General features: G+C 32.6%; 1 pseudogene; it reads right to left on the reverse strand.

Annotated features, from left to right (window-relative positions):
• Nucleotides 1–6,735: 6,735 nt before the first annotated feature.
• LOC122218857 lies at nt 6,736–6,889 on the reverse strand (annotated as a pseudogene).
• Nucleotides 6,890–7,359: the final 470 nt, after the last annotated feature.

The raw sequence follows: 7,359 nt of genomic DNA on the forward strand, positions 1-7,359 counted from the left end.
TTGCCGAGTAATACTCCATTGTATATATATACCACATCTTCTTTATCCATTCATCCATCGATGGACATCTGGGCTTTAACCATACTTTGGCTATTGTTGATAGTGCTGCTATAAACATTGGGGTGCATGTGCCCCTTTGAAACAGCATACCTGTATCCCTTGGATAAATAACTAGTAGTGCAATTGCTGGGTCGTAGGGTAGTTCTATTTTTAATTTTTTCAGGAACTTCCATACTGTTTTCCAGAGTGGCTGTACAAGTTTGCATTCCCCCCCTGCAGTGCAAAAGAGATCCTCTTTCTCCGCATCCTCGCCAGCATCTGTTGTTGCCTGAGTTGTTAATGTTAGGCACTCTGACAGGTGTGAGGTGGTATCTCATTGTGGTTTTGATTTGTATTTCCCTGAAAATGAATGGTGTTGAGCATTTTTTCATGTGTCAGTTGGCCATCTGGATGTCTTCTTTGGAAAAGTGTCTATTCATGTCTTTTGTCCATTTCTTCACTGGATTATTTGTTTTTTGGGTGTTAAGTTTGATAAGTTCTGTATAGATTTTGGATACTAACCCTTTATCTGATATGTCGTTTGCAAATATCTTCTCCCATTACATCATGTGCCTTTTAGTTTTGCTGATTGTGTCCTTTGCTGTGCAGAAGCTTTTTATTTTGATGAGGTCCTAATAGTTCATTTTCACTTTTGTTTCCCTTGCCTCTGGAGACCTGTTGAGTAAGAAGTTGCTGCAGCCAAGATCAAAGACGTTTTTGCCTGCTTTTTCCTCAAGGATTTTGATAGATTCCTGTCTTACATTTAGGTCTTTCATCCATTTTGAGTTTATTTTTGTGTATGGTGTAAGAAAGTGGTCCAGGTTCATTCTTCTGCATGTCGCTGTCCAGTTTTCCCAGAACCACTTGCTGAAGAGACTGTCTTTATTCCATTGGATATTCTTTCCTGCTTTGTCAAAGATTAGTTGGCTATACATTTATGGGTTCATTTCGGGGTTCTCTATTGTGTTCCATTGATCTGGGTGTCTGTTTTTGTGCCAGTATCATACTGTCTTGATGATTACAGCTTTGTAATATAGCTCTTCAACTCTTTTAGAGGTTTTAACTCTTTAAAGGCCAGAGATCTTACAATTAGAAAGCTAACAAGCAAATTCTGGTAAAGTATTGTTACTTAAATTTATTCTGTGTAAAATAAAATCTCTCTAATAATTCCAAAATTTCCATATCGTGACATGAAAAATGTTTTTAATTAATTTGTTAATGTTGAATAATTTTGAAGCTTTGCTTTTCATGATATATAGTTCATGGTTAAAATGTAGTGTAAAAGTTCTGTGTCTTTGATACTGTTTTTTTTGTATTGGATTAACTTTTAAAACATGAGATACTTAAAAAAAATCTACCAGAAAAATCCAAGGAGAAAGTTCATGTTTTGCATTAGATTGGAAGAATATTATGGAACATACCAGGCCATACTTGTACCTGATAATGGTAAGCCATAAAACCAACGTCATGGAACTAAAAAACTGACAAAACGAAAAATATTACATCATTTTGGGGTGCCTGGATGGCTGTCAGTTAAACGTCCAACTTCTGCTCAGGTCATGATCTCATGGTACTTGAGTTCAAGCTCTGAGTTGGGCTCTGTACTGACAGTTTGGAGCCTGAGCCTGCTTTGGATTCTGTGTCTCCCTCTCTCTCTGTTCCTCCCCTGCTCATACTCTCTCTCTCTCAAAAATAAATAAACATTTAAAAAATAAAAAAATAAATATTATAGCATTTAAATATAGAAATATGTCAAATGAAATGAAATAAAGTAAAATAACTATGTTAAATAAAAAGACCTTGTGTCCAAGCACTCGTATATAATTGAAAATCTTTGGCAGTATTTTTTTCATGGTTCTTGTCTACAGCTTTTAAAATGTGGCCATGAAGAAGTGTGAATCATCTCTGTATTTCTGAATAAAGCTAACCTAAATTAAAGAAAAGGCATGGCCACTTATAACAAAAACTAATAAAACAGTGTTTCATGTGTTAGGTTTTAAAAGAAATTGTCTAGAATAATAGACAAATACTAATATCACAGAATGAAGTTCTAATATGTAGGAATATTTATAGTTTAAAAAAATTGGAGGAATTTGGGACACCTTTAAATGTAGCAACTTATTTTCTGGAATCTAGGTAAAATATTTATTATGAACAGCAGGGGAGTACAGTGGTCTATCCCCAGTAGATTCACTAATTTCACTCATTCCCAGGTCTTTATTTCAAAGATTAAATGATTTACACACAATCTGTAGATAACGTCAGATTCCTTGTATAATTAAATATCAGAAAAATCAAGAATAGGCTTTAAGAAGAATATGACCAAAGACCAGTTAGTACATAAATCATTTTTTAAAAATCCAGAATATAACTTAAAAATAAATTCCAAACAATCTGGTTATAGAAGATTGAGAAAGTTCAGTGAAGTTGGAACATACTGAATTGTCAGCATCCCAACTGAAATTGCCATTTCAGTGATGATACTTTTGTGACTGTTTTGAAATATATTTGGAATAACAGAAATATTAACATGTTATGAGGGTTATAATAATATAGCAATTCAAAGTACTCTTACTGTTCATGACAACAATCCTGGTAATGAAAAACTTTAAATAAAAACGAAGAAAGTAACAAAGGAGAACTTCCTTCCACATATCATCCAGACCTACTAAAGAGAGATACCCCAATTTTCTACAAAATAAAGTTTCTCCCTGAAATTAAAAGACATTGACTTCTTACCTGCCTCTAAATATATTGTTCTCTCCAAAGAGCTTTTAATAGAAGCTTGGCTACCCAAAAGAGAATGGGAAAAATTCAAGGTGCCAATGCTTTGTTTAGTCTCTGTAACACTTGCTCAGTCTAGAAAGAGACAAAACGATGAATGCTTATTGATTTTAGAATAAAACTGACCTTCAAAACCACAACAAGCTTATGGGTTAATGAATAAAATTCAAGTATTTCACCTCCAGGTCTGGAACAGGAGAATTTTTTATCAAACAAACTATCCTAAAAAAAATAGCTAAAGGAAAATTCTTGAGATGGAAAGGAAATGATAAAGTAAGGAATCTTGGAAGATCAAAATGGATGAAATCACAATGTAAAAAGTGAAAATCCAAGTAAATACAATAAACTCATGAGTTTTCTAAATTATGTTTGGCTGTGAAAGAAAATATTATAATATCATCTGATGTGATTCTTGAGTATGTAGAGGAAATGTTTAAGACAATTATTTTAAATTGGGAAAATGTAAAGGGACTTAAAGGGACATAAATTTTCTACACTTCCTTCAAAATGGTAAACATAAATAATTGTGATAAATTATACATGGATAATGTAATACACATAGCAACTATTAAACATCTGTACAAAGAGAAACACTCAGAAATAATATAGGTAAATCAAAATGAAATTGTAAAAAATAAAAAAAAAAACTATGAAAATCCGTAGGAAAACAGAAAAAGTAAAAACAAAGAAATGAAGAACAAAGAAAATAAACCTAAGAAATAAAATGCCTCACTCAATCTCTAATCAATAATTACATTAAGTGGAAATGCTCTAAATATATGAAGCAAAAGTCAGAGATTGGCAAATTGAATTTAAAAACCCACACGATCCATCTACATGCTATGTACAAGAAAATCACTTGAAATAATGATACAAGAGATATTGATACAGACTCTGAATTCATTAAACTCAACAAATATTAGAGGCATGGTGATGAATGACAGTTACATTCTAGTTTATTGTATGTATATCGTTTATTGATTGCTCTTAATATTGTAATATTCAAACCTAAGGGAAAACTATAAGTATATTCTTCTTAAATATGCTAAAACATGTTATTTCATTTTATTTCTGTTCTTTCTCATGGTTTGGACTGTCCAACATTTGGGTTATCTCTGTCTTTTTCCCTCAAAATTTAGACATTCTCATTAGTTTTATACAGTAAACATTTTCTTATAATTACTCACACACTTATCATTATTTTCTTTCTGATTATTTATTTAATTTCATATTTTCTCAGACATCATTTACCATTTTCTTGATATATACCCTTTAAAAGTTATTTTAGCAATGTGGTGTCTAGGTGGTTCAGTCGGTTGAGTGTCTGACTCTTGATTTCGGCCTAGGTCATGACCCACACACAGTTCGTGGGTTTGAGTCCCATCTGGCTCTGTGCTGACAGTGTAGAGCCTGCTTGAGATTATCTCTCTTTTCTCTCTGCCCTTCTACCACTCACTCTCTCTGTCTCTCTATCCAAATAAAGAAACTTACATTTTCTTTAAAAGGTTATTTTAGCAAAGTCCATCATAGTAAATTGTTAGTTTCTTTTAGTATAAAATGCTGTATTCTATTTTAATTCATGAATTAGTATTAAGCTGAGGTTATAAGGTGAAAATTTCCTTCTTTCTGAAAATTTGATATTATTCTGTCTTCTCACTTTCACTGTTTCTATTGACAATGTTTGTATTGATTTGTTATGTTTTCAGGATAAACTATATCATCTGGATATTTTAATATAACTGATTTTAACATTCTGTAGTTTTACTATTATGTAGCTTATATTTTATTTTATATATGCTGCTTGGTGTTTATTATGGTTCTTTAACTATAAATTAAAGTATATCATCATCTATGGAAATATTTCACTTCAAATATTGCCTCTTTTACAGTCTCTCTTTTCTATTTTGGGACTCTGATTACATATATATTCCATCCTCTATGTCTTTTATTTTTTATTTCATATTTTCTACCTCTTTCTCTTTAATATCTTAAGTTATGGAAGACGTCTTTGAATGTAAGTTCCAGTTCACTAGTTCTTCATGTCTACACTTAAAATATCAAATTTTGGGGGCTCACAGTTAAGCATCCAACTTTGGCTCAGGGCATGATCTCATGGTCTATGCTTTCAAGTTCGGACAGCTCAGAGCCTGGAGCTTGCTTCGGATTCTGTGTCTCCCTCTCTCTCTTCCACTTTCTCACTCATGCTCTGTCTCTCTCTCAACAATAAGTAAACATTAAATAAACATTATTTTTTTAAATGTCAATTTTTTTCTTGATATCATTTTTTTTTAAATATCAATTTTTTCCTGCAAGGCTTATGGCTTTCATTAATTAAAGTTCTATTTTCTTAAATACGTCTTGTTTTTTCTAATTTTATTCCATCTTCTATATCTTCATACAGAATATTTTTAGATTTCCTATCCAATATTTCCAATACTTCATTTTGAATTAGCTCTAATTCTAGTTAAGCAGATAGTATATTAGAAACCCAGATAGACCCTTTAAGTCCATCCTTAAGATCTCACTAATTCTAAATTGTTAATACCATATCCTTTTTCTACACTTTTAAAGATTTTTTAAAAAATAAAAAAAATTTTGAAATTCTTATGGCTCTTTTGTCATATTTAAAGATACATTACTTATCTAATATTCACAGATATATCAGCACTTGATTTAAGAATTCCCAACAATGATAGAAAGTGAGACCTCTCACCATAAATTGGTGAAATTATTGCCCCAAGTTGTTCAATATTTTAACCATATAGTGTGTGTGTGTGTGTGTGTGTGTGTGTGTGTGTGTGTGTGTGTAAGTGGTCTCCCAGGCTAGGAGAACCTCTCACAGGACTCTTATACATTAATAATCACAGATTTCACATATCATAATGAAAGATACAAAGCAAAATCAGCAAAAGGAAAAGGCACATGGGACAAAATCCAGAGGAAAACAGGCACAATCTTGCAGAAGTCCTCTCCTAGTAGAGTCAGGCAGAATGTGCTTAATTCCCTCAGTAACCAGTTGTGACAACGAATATGAAATACTTTCTACCAGGGAAACTCACCAGAAACTGAGTGTCTAGAGTTTTTCCTTGGGACCATTCATATAGGCACCCTTTGTCTAGCAGGTACCACATTTCAAGACTATCAGTAGGAAATAGGTATTCACAGAAAACCACTTTTTTAGAACAGTTTATGCACTTCGTGAGCCATTCTCATCAGTTACGATTTTTCCCATGATTGAAGTTTCTAGACATCGTTAGTAAAAGGACAACTCTTCAAGCAGATCTTTCTCAAGATAGCAGTATCAGGTCTTCAATGTTAGCTATTTTCTGCCACTGTGTTTGTGTCTGTGTTCTATGTTCCCACTTTAATTTCACTGAGAAAAATAATAGAAGAAAATTTTCATGTATTCCCAGAAGCACATTTACCAAACCATTGTATATATACCCATATGTTCTCAGTTCTCCCCTAATACTCCAGATTGTTCTCTTTAAGACCAATTGCTCTGCTTGTAGGGCCTATTCCATCTACTCTCATTCCTCCCTCTCACTACTCTTAGCATACAAACACCCTACAATATTGATATATGAAAATCAAACAAAAGAATCCTTATATTTAGTAAGTATAATAATAAGAATCCCATTACCAAATCATCTTTAGATCACTCAAATAAATTCCACATGATTAAATATTCTTTTGCTACGGGGGATTTTCTTACTTTTAAAGATTTATACTCAATCCCTTACAAAGGTAGCATTCACATTATCTAATTACCTAATTGAAATATAATAAAATGGTAGGCATTTCATACTTATGCATATAAATTTATACATATTCCACTTAAAATCTTTAAAATGAAACAAAATTAAGTTCAAATCACGGCTCTGCCATCAAGTCATCAGAGTTATTTTTTAACCAGGAAAAATGTGAATGCAGTCCCCCACTACCACAAATTTTGCAGTTTAGTTTCCCACATTTGGAGAAATTGCACATCGAGAGTGCAATGGATAAGCCTTGCCCTTGGAAAACTAACTTCATAATCACGGTATCTCCCCTGCCAGGTATTTCTCATTTTTTTGAAGTTTATTTTATTTATTTTGGGAGATGGTGGGTGGGGGAGGGGCAGAGAGAGAAGAAGATAGAGAATCCAAAGCAGGATCTGCTGTATCAGTGCAAAGCCAGATGCAGGGCTAATCCCATGAACTCTGAGTTCATGACCTGAATCAAAATCAAGAGTTGGACACTTAACTGACTAAGCCACCCAGTTTCCATAAGTCATCAGATTTTTAAGTCTGAAAAATTTATATTTAACTTTTCTAAACTTCAAATCCTATAATGTGAAAATTGTCATAAAAATTATCTGGTGTATTCATGTTTATGAATCTCTAATATTGCTATAAAGCTTGGAGTATCATGTGTTAGTCTGTATTTTCTTCCAATCCTTGCACATTTCCCCCAAAATATCTTTTGCTGATAAAGAATGATTGAAAAAATCACAGAAATATTAAATTATTTAGATGGAAGTTTGTATTAAGGGCT

Source organism: Panthera leo, chromosome B1 (assembly GCF_018350215.1).
Source record: "Panthera leo isolate Ple1 chromosome B1, P.leo_Ple1_pat1.1, whole genome shotgun sequence".
Lineage (NCBI taxonomy): Eukaryota > Metazoa > Chordata > Mammalia > Carnivora > Felidae > Panthera > Panthera leo.